The 13,692-nt window shown below is 43.2% G+C and overlaps 1 long non-coding RNA gene across 1 annotated transcript; it reads right to left on the minus strand.

Moving 5' to 3' along the window:
• Positions 1-1,292: 1,292 nt before the first annotated feature.
• Positions 1,293-12,415, minus strand: LOC125414540 (uncharacterized). The gene is made up of 4 exons (XR_007236293.3): positions 12,304-12,415; positions 10,878-11,031; positions 9,592-9,715; positions 1,293-7,187 (listed from the first exon to the last, which is right to left on the minus strand). It is a non-coding gene; the product is annotated as an uncharacterized LOC125414540 (long non-coding RNA).
• Positions 12,416-13,692: the final 1,277 nt, after the last annotated feature.

A 13,692-nucleotide genomic window follows, 5' to 3' on the forward strand; every position in this document is an offset into this window, starting at 1 on the left:
ATTGTATCTCTTAAGGATTCATGAAGTGATGTTTGCAATGTGCATTTGAACTTTTTAAAAGAACTGGCCGCTAAGAAAATACCGAGGTGTTTATAGCTCCTCTCCCTGATGACAAAGGCAAACACCATCAGAGCAGTTCAGCTAAGTCCCTGATCTCCTTTCAGCTTTGAAAGGCCTCCAGACGTTTCCTCCCGAGAAGTCTAAATCATCCACCAAACAGTGACATGTCTTAAACATTCAGCATTCACTTTCAAACAGGCTTTCACCCATACATGGCCTGTAAAACAACAAAACCACCACTCGACTGTCAGCTTTCTGTACTGGTCCACTCCATCCGGGAAGACTAGGAAGGGTGTGCCTCACACCTTCTCCTAGCAATCTGCCGGCCGCACAGCAAACTCTGCGAGCATCATCTGCAGAGTCGCCACAAGCGAGTCCACTTGTAAGAAACACTGGGCAAAGCACAGGAAAGCCCACTGTTGGAACAACAACAAACAAAACAAACAAACAAACAAAAAACCCCCAAATCCCTGTAATATGCTGGTGTAATCAAAGCTTTGCCAAAAAGAAAGAAAGAAAAAAGAAAAAGCACACTAAAGCTTTATCTCGCCTTCCCCTTCCTTTAGCCGAAGTTTAATGATGCATGGTTAAGATTGCCTCTCTAGACACTACTGTTAGAAATGTCTAATCATCCGACAACTGTGACTTAGCATTTGTTTTGATCTGACCATTGTGGTAGACACCCTGAAAAACGAAATTAATAAGACCCAGTGTCTGTCTTTTGAACTGCTACAAAGAGATAGGAGAGGTAGACAGACTTTAAATTCCTGCGATACAGATAGCAGTAAGCAATCTGGACACACAGACAAGACATTATTTGAAACTGTGAAATATATGTTGTCTTCAGGACTGGGGTCATAATTCGAAACAAACAAACAAAAAGCCATAATACACAGGAATTCCCAGCTGCAAATTCTCATAAACAATCCCTTTCACCCAGGACAACAGTCGGTCTTTAGTATGAAAAACAGGAAGCATCCTATTCAAACTCCTGGTTGAAGGATGCAGGCTGAATATTCATCAGGGTGGGGGGGTAGATGGGAGCAGGAGAGGGAAAATGGCAGCCAGCCAGGAACCCTCACGGCATCCCGGTTCTCAAACTACGGAGATGTGTTCCTTCTACAGCCTCCGTGGAAGAGGCACGGCACAACTGTCCTGTCGTGATATGAAACACGGTCACAATAACTGGGTTAGATAATAAACTGTCCTTTACTCACTAGTAACTGTCAGCTCGCAGGGTCTGTGCATGTTTGAACACCGAAGCACATAAAAATGAGAGAAACGTTTGCTTTCTGCGCTGTCGCCTAAGGGAACAAAAGGAATTCGGAGGCTGTATAAAACCATAATTATGACGCAGCGCAGCCAGGAGGGCTAACAAAGACTCCGCTTGCCTTTTGTGCTGTTACTGAGTTCCTCCCACTGCGCTGCTAATGAATGGCGTCCCTGGGCTTGGAGGAATGGTTGGTGGACAGGTAAACCTAGGGGCAGATTGTCAGAGAGCGGAACATATATACACCACGGTGCTGGAAACACGGGACAATAAGCCGGCGCTGCAAGGATGACGGTCCGTTATTTTCCTTTATTCCCCTGAAAGAAGGTGGAAAACATGCTTAGGAGTGGTATAAATATCCAGGTGCCTTGCTGAATGAAGACATTGCCACTGGATAAAGCCTTTTAAAGGGGCTGCTGGGAAACTCCAAAGGTGACCAAAAGAGCTGGGGCGGGGCTTTACCATAAGAACCGAAAAATACTGGCTGACAACGCTGAAGTAGAAATTAAATGAATTTGGCTGCACTTCATAAAGGAAACCAGTGTTCCCATTAGCTAAATCTGAGGTCATCCAAGTTTGTTTTCCAGCCCTTGACAATGTATAAGATCCAACACCCCAATTCTTTCAGTGTGAGTCACAGCTGCCTCACCCTCCTTCCCCTCCTCAAGCCTCTGGCCTTCCAGCTCCCAGATGCGCACACAGCCCTTTGTACTCGGGTCCTTCTTCCCACATCTTCCTGGGGGAATAGGCTAGGGTGCGGCTGCACTGGTCTGACTCCTTGTCGGTCCACCTCCAGTTTCTGATGGGCGGTGTCCTGAGAATGTTGGTTCCAGGGCAGTGGTGAAAGTCCCATGAGGCAATGCCACTACACCTAGTAATGTCACCTCCTCCCCAAATTACACTCAGCTGAAACTTCCCTCGCCCACCACCCCAATAATATACAGGTGAAACCGCCTTCCTCCTCCCTCCCAACAATAGGGAAAACCTTGAGGTAGGGAGGAGACACGGAAAAGCAGCCAGCAGGAAAGAGAGAAGAGGTGTGGTATTAAGAAGACAGAGAGGTAAGATACATATTATACACTTTGGACAGTGAGGAATAAAGGCTGGGGCCATGCACAGGTTAGGCAAGCACTCCATCACTGAGCTACACCCCCACCCAGGAATTTTGACTTGATTTGTTTGGTGAGTGCAAAGATCAAGGGTTCGTATTTACACTTCTGCCCAAGTTCGCCAACTTCTTTCCCTTTTATGATGCAATCTTAGCCCTTCATAGTCCCCTTTTTGGATGACGGTTTCATCCCCAGCGAGGAAAGAGGGATTGGTCACAGAGCCCGACAATAAACCCCATGGATTCTCTCTCCAAATAGTAAATATATACACATCTTGGAGGTGGGAAAAACTTTTCCTTAGTCGTGCTGGTTTAATGGAGAATAACACCCCCAGAGGTTCTGATGTCTGGATGCTTTGTCATCAGGGATTGACATTATTGGAGAAGAATTAAGAGGTGTGGCCTTGTTGGAGGAAGTATATCACTAGGGGTAGGCTTTGAGGTTTCAAAAGCCCATGCCAGGCCCAGGCTCTCTCTCTGTCATCACAGGTCCATATAAGCATCATCTATGCACAAGGAAGTTATTATTTACCCCCTGGAATATGGAGTCTGAGTTCCTAATAGCTGGCTATTTAGATCTTTCCTATTTAAATTTCTTATTCAAAATTCCATATTTAAATACAAATATAGGGATGCCCTCTATGATCAGCAAGGGTGTCATTCATTGCCCAACTATATTCTTTTAAATTTCATAGACTGAAGCCCAGTCCTCAGTATTGCAGAATGTACCTTATTTGGAAATAGAATCATTGAAGTTATAATTAATTATAATGAGGTCACCCTGTAGTAGGATGGCCTCCTAAACAAATATGCTCATAAAAAAGAACATTGTGTGATTGAGGAAGACATTTGGTGTCAAACTTGGCTTACACACACATACACATGAACATGTACACACATGCACACAAAAGAAGCAGTCATGAACACATGGAAGACTCCAAATAAAGATTGGATTTCTGTTGACATTGGCACAAAGGTCAGAGAATTGATACACAATTTCAAGGGAGGTGACATCATGTCTATGTGTGGCCTGCCCAAATCCCTGGCTTTGCTAGAGCTGGTCAGAGGGAAAGTGGCACACAAATAGCAGCACCAAGTTCACAGGGGTACAACAAGAAGGTGGAGAAGGTCACAAGTGGTTACCAGGTGGCCCCGGGGTGCCTTTGCCGCATTCAGACGCGGCCCTGAGCCCTACTGCCCTAGCTTCAAACTGTGAGGAACTTGACTCAACTAACATGGGGACACGCAAACTCCATTGTTAATCTGTCCCTGTTTACTGAGAGATGGCACTTCCCAGTGATAGAGATGTCCCATTGCCTGTCAACAGTCAGAGTCTCAGACTCTGAACACTGATTAGAAAGGCATGTGATGAGGGTGCGTGAAGCCAGGTCAGTGTGTTATCCTCACTTGACTCAGTGATTGTGGCCAACTTGAAGTTAGCACCAGGGGGCAGATGCCACCTGTGTTTTGACTTCCCATTCCTGGATCCATAGCCAGTCTTTCCTTTGTGGTCTTAGGGTCTTTCTCCACAGGACCATGGAGAACTCTTATGGTCTTTCACTTAGATGTTCCTGGGGAAAGCAGCAGAAGAGAGAGAAAACTGAACATTTACTTTTCTCCAAAGAACTAAGGAAACTCTCTCCTAGAAATTTGAGGAAATGACAGAATCTTAGACCTCCCTATGTCTACATCCTCCCTATAGCTCCAGGAACTGTTGGCAAGCCAGCCAACAAGTATCTTATAATAGGGACCCACTGCTCACCTGTGCGTGACCACAGCTACTGGGCAAATTGGTTCTAGGATCTAGATGATCAGAAACCAGAAATCCAAACTACAAGGGACTCCCTGAGACAAGGTCATAGTGCCTTCTCCCCCTTGGGAACCTCCATATGATTCCAGACACACAAACATAGACACCACAAATACAGAGGTGCCATACATAAACATACAGATACCACACACAGGGACACATAGACACTACAAACACACCCAGACAACACAAATACCCAAATACCAAACACAAACACAGAGGCACCCTACACAAACACACAGAGACACACAAACACGCAGGCACTACATGCACAAACACCAGAGACACCATATACTCATACATGGACAGATACTACAAACACATACAAAGATACCCAGCCACCCGATGGATGCTATAGCCTGCCCAGGGTGATACTCTGCCTGCTAGGCTGTAGAAGCACACCAAGAATAAATTTAGCAGTCCTACTTGCACATAAACAGCAAGCATTGGAGTTTTTTCTTGTCTAAAATGGCAAAGAAGAAGCCACGCTGATCTAAATACCTAGCGTCAGGAAATGCTCAAACAGCCTGCAGGTGATGCACGCTGTGGAATATGACTCAGCTACTTTTGAAAAGGGCAAGATTTTGCAGATGATGCAATGTTCTTGGAAAATGCCCTCAAAATAACTGCTAGGAGGGAAAAAGCAGGATGTATAATTACAACTAAACACTGAAATCCTCCAAAAGACTAGGGCTTTTTATCTTTTAACCTTGTTATTAGGATGCAAATTCCATCATAAGATCCTTGTGTGTTTTCTACAATGAATATGTCTTAACCTTAAAATTAAATAAACAAACAAATTATGTACGTATTTTTTGATTCTGAACTTGGAGGTGCTTTTCAGAAGATATTAATTATTTGTAAATTGTGTTTTAATTAAGCTTTGGAACAGCTCCTTTCAGTGTTCCAGAGACTGGACTTGTATTAGGAAATAAAACTGAACCTGGGACTTTAAAAAACAAACAAACAAACAAACAAATAAGAGGCCTGGGAGCAAGATAAGGCTCCCTCATATTCCCTCCCCTCACCTTCCTTCAGGAGTTACCCACTCCTTCCCTATTCCACTTCAAAGGCAGGCAGCTCTCGATGTGAAAGCCACCCCATGTCAAATTTGCTTTTCTTCAGTAGGGGAAGATGCCATGGTCTAAGTCCTCTCTGTTTTTCTCCTGCCCCTGGCTTGATCCTTTCTCCTACCCTAACAGGTTTCGACTCCACAGAGACTCGCCAAGGTTCAAACTGCCTTAGCTGGAGTTCAAGTTCAGCAGTGCGCGGAGAGGTTGATCTGGGACTAGAGCCTGCATGGAACTCTTCCCGTTCAGGCAGGAATGACGGAAGCATGCAAATTCTTCCCACAGGCTTGGAACCCTGGCCCTGAGCTGGAAGCTGCACATTCAACCTATCCCTTTGTCGAGCCAAACAGATGACATGGCTTCTTTAGCTTAAGGAAGTGACACAAATGTCATTATTTAGGAGATTCGCAGGATGTATCCATCACTATGAATTCTGCATCAACCTGACTTTTGAGACCAATACACACAGCAGCCGATGAAACAGCTGGGATCTGCTCCCACATCCAGGCCCTTGGGGTGGGCATTGCCTTCTTGATACACACGGGGATATGCAGGCTGGTGGGCAAGCTGCCTGACAGGGGGGCAGCTTTCCTTTCTAATGGGTGGGTGATTGTTTAGAGACTGGCATGGCTAGAAAGACAAGGCTTTTTAGTAGGCCTTAAATTTCCATCTCCAAGGCCTTTCTTCTCAGTAAGACAAGAATGTGAAAAGGGGCCACAGCTGAAGGCTGCTACAGACTATGCTTCCAGCGGGAGACTTGCTCAAATACACCCTGCCTTCTCCCTTCTGAAAGCCTCCACCCCTCCTTGTCCATCCTCCACAGACAGTAAACCATTTAACAAGGAGAATGGCTTTGCTCCATCTCTCACCTCTTCTAATGTCTTGGGATGGAACACCACAGGGCCCATCTCTGATGAGCATTAAGTCTCTGTCACCCCCTGGTGACGTCGTCATTCTCTCCCTTCACCCACAGGAACCACCTTCCCCTGCCCTTCTTCTCCTTTCTCACACCCTCACAAGGGCTCCCCCACCCCTGCTTCCTTCCTTTCCCAGACACCAGCAAGATGTCCCCACCCGAGACAAAGAAAGGCTCCTTTGTTACACCTGCAGGAGCCTAAATATTACCATCATTTAATTACTGTCATCCTCCAGGCTGACTTCTTGGCAACAGCTCCTCTCCAGTTAAATAGGTTGAACGTTTTCCCAGGGAGGAAAACGCTTCCATCGGAGGTAATTTCTGAATGAAGACTAATTTGGGATGTTGCCCCTGGTATAGAGAGGAGACTTCAAGGTAGCTGAGCCTTAAAAGACAAACGGTGTGTGAGGTGCAGGGGCCGTTGCATTTCCTGAAGGCACAGATCCTCGTTGGGAACAGACATCAATCTCAGATTCAATGTCTTTGGCACAAACCAATGGGCTGCATTATTAACTGGCCAGGATTCAATTCTTCTTCTTCTTTTCCTTTTCTCCAGTACAAGGAGAGTAGGGTGACATTCAGGGCGTCAGGGACTGTTCTCTCTATATGGGCTCAGGTCAAAGCGTGACATAAGTGTCCCAGCATGTGCCTCAGCCAGGACTACAGCCTGAACGTACAGAGGCGTCAGAACATCTTGACTTCTAAAATCTGTCCCCATCTAAAGACAAGAGCAATGTGTTCATTCCACACCTGGAGTGGCAGCCTGACAAAGCTGTCCATTCCTAGGCTCTGGGGGAGGTTCCCACTGCGTTGGTTCTTTGGAGTAGTCTGTTCTAGCCACTGAATTTGGGAACGTGGTGGTGGGGCGGGGATCAAATCTTCTCATTGACCATCTCCCATACTGCAGTGCGGCAGAAACACCAACCTGCTTGCCACCTCTCTTCATTCTAGACCTGGTGAGAAGCTAAATGTTAACGTTTCATGAAAGTTTCAACATTGGGAATTATGCTTAGAAGATCAGTTGCTTTCTAACAGAGCTAATGTAACCATAGCAACAACCAAGAAAACCGACGACAGCCACGGGAAGTGGAAAAACTAAAATTTGAAGTAAAGGCAAAAAGCTGCATACTTAAATGAATGATAACATCGAACAAGGAGGGGAGCCAGACCAAGAGAGAATTCCTCACTGCAGTAAAACTTTCTCTTAAAAAGATAAACGCCAGCCAGGCGGTGGTGTCGCTCGCCTTTAATCCCAGCAGGAGGCAGAGGCAGGTGGAACTCTGTGAGTTCGGGGCCAGCCTGGTCTACAAGAGCTAGTTCCAGGACAGGCTCCAAAGCTACAGAGACTAAAACAACAAAATGAGAGAGAGAGAGAGAGAGAGAGAGAGAGAGAGAGAGAGAGAGAGAGAGAGAGAAGAAAGAGAGAGAGAGAGAGAGAGAGAGAGAGAGAGAGAAAGGAAAGAGAGAGAGAGAGAAAGAGAGAGAGAGAGAGAGAGAGAGAGATACTGTGGACTGACATAAACATTATTTGCCCGGTGTGTTTTTCTGTCAGCTCCAATGTGACTGTTAACTGTAAATATTTGTGTTAAAAATGAAAAATTCCTTGCCACACAGCCAATGTCTTTAAATCAATGTAGCTGTGAGGAGAATAAAGTGCAGAGGAGAAGAAACATAGGAAAACTCTTAAGAAGGGAGTTTCTGTGTGTTTACAGCGTTACTAGAAATGGTACCCAAGGGCCTTGATGAGGAAGGGAATGGGGATGTTCAGGCTGGGAATTTTAGTTTAGTTTAGTTTTGTTTTCTTAGAGTGATTGTATCCATAAGCATTAAAGTTAGTTTATAGTACTTACTAACAATATCTTCCTCCTGGCCTTCCCGTGTTTGTTCTGGTTTTGAAAACTCTTTGTGGGGGTTTGAGACTCTGAACACATCAGGACACATCTGAACACATCTGAACACTCACTTAAGGATGGGATACATTTTAACCATTACAACATCAGTTGATTCCATTGTATAACTTTCACAAGAGTATACTTATGGAAACTTAGGTGATCCATGACCCAACTCCTGAAACTGTGAGTCACATGACTCGATGTGGGTGTTGGGAACATTCTGGCAACAAAACTGTTTCTGAAAGCCCAACAACTAGCTAAAAGTTCAGACTCAAGCCCATAATGAATCTGGAGTGTTTCTGGCTGGGCTGGGCACAGTTAGTGCACACAGCTTCCCTGCAGTCGGGGTTCTGAACACACAACCTGCTACTCACATTACGCTAAATGTGCCTCATGCAACCCGATGCCAACCAGTGCTGTCTGAATCCTTCAGCCCAGATTCTAGGATATCACATGTGATGTCGTGAAGAATTTTTACAGTACGTTAGTGCTTGTTTTCTGCTCTTACAGAAACACAGTGATTTAATTACAGAAAACCGAGACATTTAATATTTTCTTACCATCATTCCTTAGCAGGTGGGTATCACGTTAGTATATTTTGAGAATGCATTCTATTGGAATGTTTGACTTCAAAAATTGCTGTTTAAGGGGGCTTACTTGAGTTGCATAAAAAGTCCAAGGCTTAAATTTAGGATAGAATTTCCAACAATTTCTGAAGTAGCTGTGAATACACATCTGCCATTTGTGCTATGAATTTATGCAAAGCAGCATTGTCAGTATGTATGATTATAAAATTGAAACACCAGTCAACTCTGAAAATTATTGAAAATGCTCTGCTTCCGGCAGCATCAAATGCTCAGCCAAAATTTAATTCTTTGTGCAAAAGCAAGTGCATGCCTCTATCTCATTAGTAGGCTGCTTTGCTCCCATCGCTAATGAATGGTAAAATTAGAAGTATGCCAAGTAATTGTTTCTAAGTGTATTTCATTATCAATAAACCTTTGCTTTGAATATCTACTTTATACACTTAAATACTCAGAGTTACATAAAAATTTTCTCAGACAAAAGGGGATCACAAGAGGGAAAAAATTAAAAAAAAATACATCCTGTCTCATTCTTAGACTGCATAGTATATGCCATTGTGTACGGGCTTCCAAAACCAAATCAATTGTATAACACGCAAGACTTTTAGACATATTTGTAGTTCATCGTATGTATTTACCAATTGCATATGTGTTTTCTTATAATTGATAGATATATCATGCATACTGTGAAGCCTAAAGAGCAAACATGATGTGGGGAAAGAGGAACATATATCCTTGCTGGTTAGAGGGCAAAAGGGTGACCCCCTGTGGAAAACAGTATAAAGGGTCCTCCAAAGGGTAAAGCCAGATCTACCATATGATTGAGTTATCCCCCTGCTGGATGTACACCCAAAGGGTTCTGTACCCTACTATGGAAATACCTTCTCATCCATGTTCATTGCTGCTTTGTTCATAGGAAAGAGGAAGTAAAAACAGCCTAGAGGTCCATCCATGGACAAAGAGATAATGAAAATGTGGTACACCTCACAATGGGATTTCGTTCATCTAGAAGACAAAAATGAGATGGTGAAAACTTTATGTCAATGGATGGACCTCGTATCAGTTGCCCTGGGTGAGGTAACCAGATCCAGGAAGACAAAACTATGTATTCTCTCTCACATGTGCATGCTAGCTTTGAATCTTTAAATTTTCTGACCCATAGAAGTCTAGAAAGTAGTAAGGGCAATGGTAGGAGATTTCAAAGGAGGCAGGATAGAACACAGGCAGCGTGAAGGAGAAAGAGAAATAATAGAACAGTGTAGGTAGAATTTTCCTATCCTGGGATCTGCTTCTAGATAACCAACACAGAGGCTTAATATAGCTTAATATTATTAATATTAATATTGCTACGAGCCTCAGCCAATAGCTCAGGCTTGTTACTAGCTAACTCATACATTTAAATTAACCAATATTTATTGTTTATGCTTTGCCACGTGGTTCATGGCTTGGTACCTCATTTTCTATTCATCTTGCTTGCTCAGCGGTTGGCTGGTGTCTCTCCTGATGCCACCCTTTCTCCTCCCAGAGTCCTCTGTGTCTGGTGTCCTGCCTACACTTCCTGTCTGGCTACTGGCCTCTCAGATTCTTATTAACCAATGAAAGTAATACATATTCACAGTGTATAGAAGGATTATTCCACCGTGAAACAGGAAGGCTTCAATGAGTGTGGGAAGGTAGGGTAGAGTGTGGGAAGGTAGGGTAGAGGGAGAATATGGGAATAACAGTAAAGACCTTTGAAAATGCCGTATGGACACCTGTTTCTGTAAAAGCTTTCTAAAATAGAGACAGATACATTTGTCAAAGGAATTTCAGTCAGAGTTACCCTACCATAGAGAGGCCAACGCCTATGCCAGACATTGGGATCTCATAAGCTACCAAATAAAAACCCAGGACCAGGTTTAGGTTACCTCCTTCCAAGCTGTTGATCTGTAGAATTCCATAGTCTCTCCCCACAACAGGCATTTCAGGGTATAACCATAGATCTGGGTTAACCTTAGAAAACCTGATGGTAAGACGCTCTTGCTGAAGGGCACCACATATTTGAGTTGTGGAACATGGAGAAATCAAATTGGTACTAATCTGGAAGCTTTATCTCTACAAAATAGCTTTCATAATACTGGAAGGTTCTCTTTATGCTATTGGAGGAAGAAAAGTTCAATCGTCTTACCCAGCTGTAAGCCCTACGAGCTGCTGTAATGGGCACATATGCCCACTGGTGCTACAGTTGTACATTCTCGGAAATCTTTTTCAGGGACTACCAGAGGCCTGGTTATCCGGTAGATGGGTAAAACCAGACACGAGGCACGTTTCCCCTTTTTGTTCTGTTGGAGAAAAATAGGCACAAAAAGCATTCTGTAAGAATATATGTCTTATTGGACATTTTGAAAGTAAATACCATAGGAAGTAGTGTTTCTAAAGCAGAGAAATGTGTAAGTAGCTACACTTAATAAATTCTAGTTGCTCAAGTGCTCGCCACCCTGGGCAGTAAATACCGAAATTGGCATAATTGCGATTATAATTCCCAGCAGTGCTTATAATACAATTACCCTCGAGTAATGCTCTATGCTGAAAAGATTCTATTAGAATCTCTTTTGTAAGAGACGAGGACTGTGTACCCTCCTACCGGGGTCCACAAAGACAGAGACAGGCTAGCTGCGGGCTCCCACCATCAGCCTTCCAGTGTCTCATTTGTCTGTCAGTCAGGAACTGTGGAGTCACGTGAAGTACACACGAGGATGTGTTGTTTGAAGAAGGCTGCATCTGCCTAGGATGGAGCACTAAGAAGAGATTTTCCCCTTTGCCTGACACTAACACACACAAATAAAAATAAAGTCAACTGTATGAGACAAGAACCTTCATGAGTTGATTTTCAGGCCATGGATAACAGAGATCCAGGCAAGATGAGAGCCAAATGAGGTGAGACTCGCTCTTGTCCTGGATGGAAACCCAGGCAGAGGCTGCTGGACTCCCTAGGGTAAGGGGATGGAGGTAAAAGTCAAAAGGACCAGACAGCTAGAGTTTCCAGAAAAGAGAGCCAGAGAAGAGATGGGGGCATAGAGTGAAGCCTGGAGGTGTGGAAGCATTCCCTTGTATCAGCTGAGTCTTCATCTCATGCATATGAAGATACCATACAGTGCTAAAGGGGGAACTTTGAAAGGCTTATATTAGATAATAGCAGCCACTGTTAATCAGAAGTCAAGAATATAGCCCCCTTCACCGAATTGGGGAAAAAAATCAAGTTTGAGGCATAGTAGAAAGAATATCTGTAGAGTCCATTACTTGGTAGTGGGAAATAATCACCCCCCAGACCAAACATGGCTCCAGACAGATCCACTTCACAAGTCTGTACTCGAGAGCTTCGACCTTTTTCTCAATAACTCAGTCGCCTCCAGAGAAAAGTCCAAGATAGAGAAACCAAATCACTCAGCATCCAGTCACCCAATGCCTGGCATCTAATGCCCTATTACCAGATATTCAAAGTATAAGAAAAACATGATCGTCTATGAGTCAAAACTGACTCAGAACTGAGAGGTGTTAGTGTCAGCAGCAAGCACATTGGCATGGATCCTCTTCTTATCGCTGTGGCAACATACACGGCAGAGGTAAAAGAGGAGAGTTTCATTTTGGCTCACAGTCTCGGAGGTATTGACTCAGTCATGGGATATAGATACTGATGGGGGTGGTAGCTTGACACGTGGTGTCTTCATTTTAGTGAATCAGGAAAAAAAACAGACTAAAAATCAGATTAGGTCATAAACCCTAAAGTTCCACATTCCACAGGGACCAACATGTACCAACCAGGCCTTATGTCCCAAGAGTTCCATCACATAAGGCATCTGCACTAGCTATCTCCCCATTGAGTCTGCAGATCAACACTGTAACAGTTATTATAACCGTTTTGAAATATTTTGAATATTCAAAAAGGTAGGTATAGATAAAAGATCATTTCAAAAACCATACTCAAATTGAACTTGCATGGATGATAACTACAGTGGCCGAAAGGAAAAATAAACCATGAGAGTAGTCATAGATTAAATATCACATAAGCAATGGATTTGACAGTTTGGAATTGTGGTTAGAAATATAATCTAGACATTAAACAGGATGGTAATTGCAGCATGTAAGATTCACTCTGGAAAAAAAAGTAATTACAGATGTTTTCAAATACATGAAAACTGAAAGACTTCATCAGTAAGCCTATAGAACAAAAAAGTTTGGAAGGAAATAATCTTAGCAGCAAGAAAATAATACTGGGCGGGATCTATACAAAGAAATTAAAATATACTTACATGACAAATATGAGATTTTTTATTATTAGACACTTTATAAAATAATTCAATGTTTAAATAAAAGGAATGTATTATGGAGCTTATAATTTATATATAAGTAAAATATATGATAATAGAGATGAAAATTTTCTATTTTAGCTTTTACACTGCACATGAAGCAGTAGATTGCCATAGCCCAGCAACAATAAATCTGAGGTATGTACTCCATAGTGTAAACTCTATAAAATACATTATGTCACAAAACACCCAGACAAAGATTTACAGTTGAGAAACCAACAATAAAAATAAACAAAATAAAAACAAAACACACACACACACACACACACACACACAGCCCTGAGTTAATTCAAAATGAAACAAAGAAGAACAGGAAAAAGCTGGCAAGGAAGAGACTGGACATCCAAACAACACAGGCTGCTGTCCTCCCTTGTCCTTGGAAGATGCGCTGCCGGTCCCCCAGGGGATGCTGAAGCCTGGGATCATACTAAACTTGACTCATAGTTCTTCTGTCTGTATATGTCTATACCGTGATGAAGTTTAATTCATAGGTTAGGCACAATAAGAGATGACCAATGCTACCTTATAAGAATATAGAACAACTACACTAATGTTCTGTAGCAAAGCACCAGCCCAGTGCTCTCATGTGTTAGCCATTATTAAGCAGTAGAAGAATGGCTCCAGCCCAGCATTGTG

Source organism: Myodes glareolus, chromosome 23 (genome assembly GCF_982192425.1).
Source record: "Myodes glareolus chromosome 23, mMyoGla1.1, whole genome shotgun sequence".
NCBI classification, from domain to species: Eukaryota; Metazoa; Chordata; class Mammalia; order Rodentia; family Cricetidae; genus Myodes; species Myodes glareolus.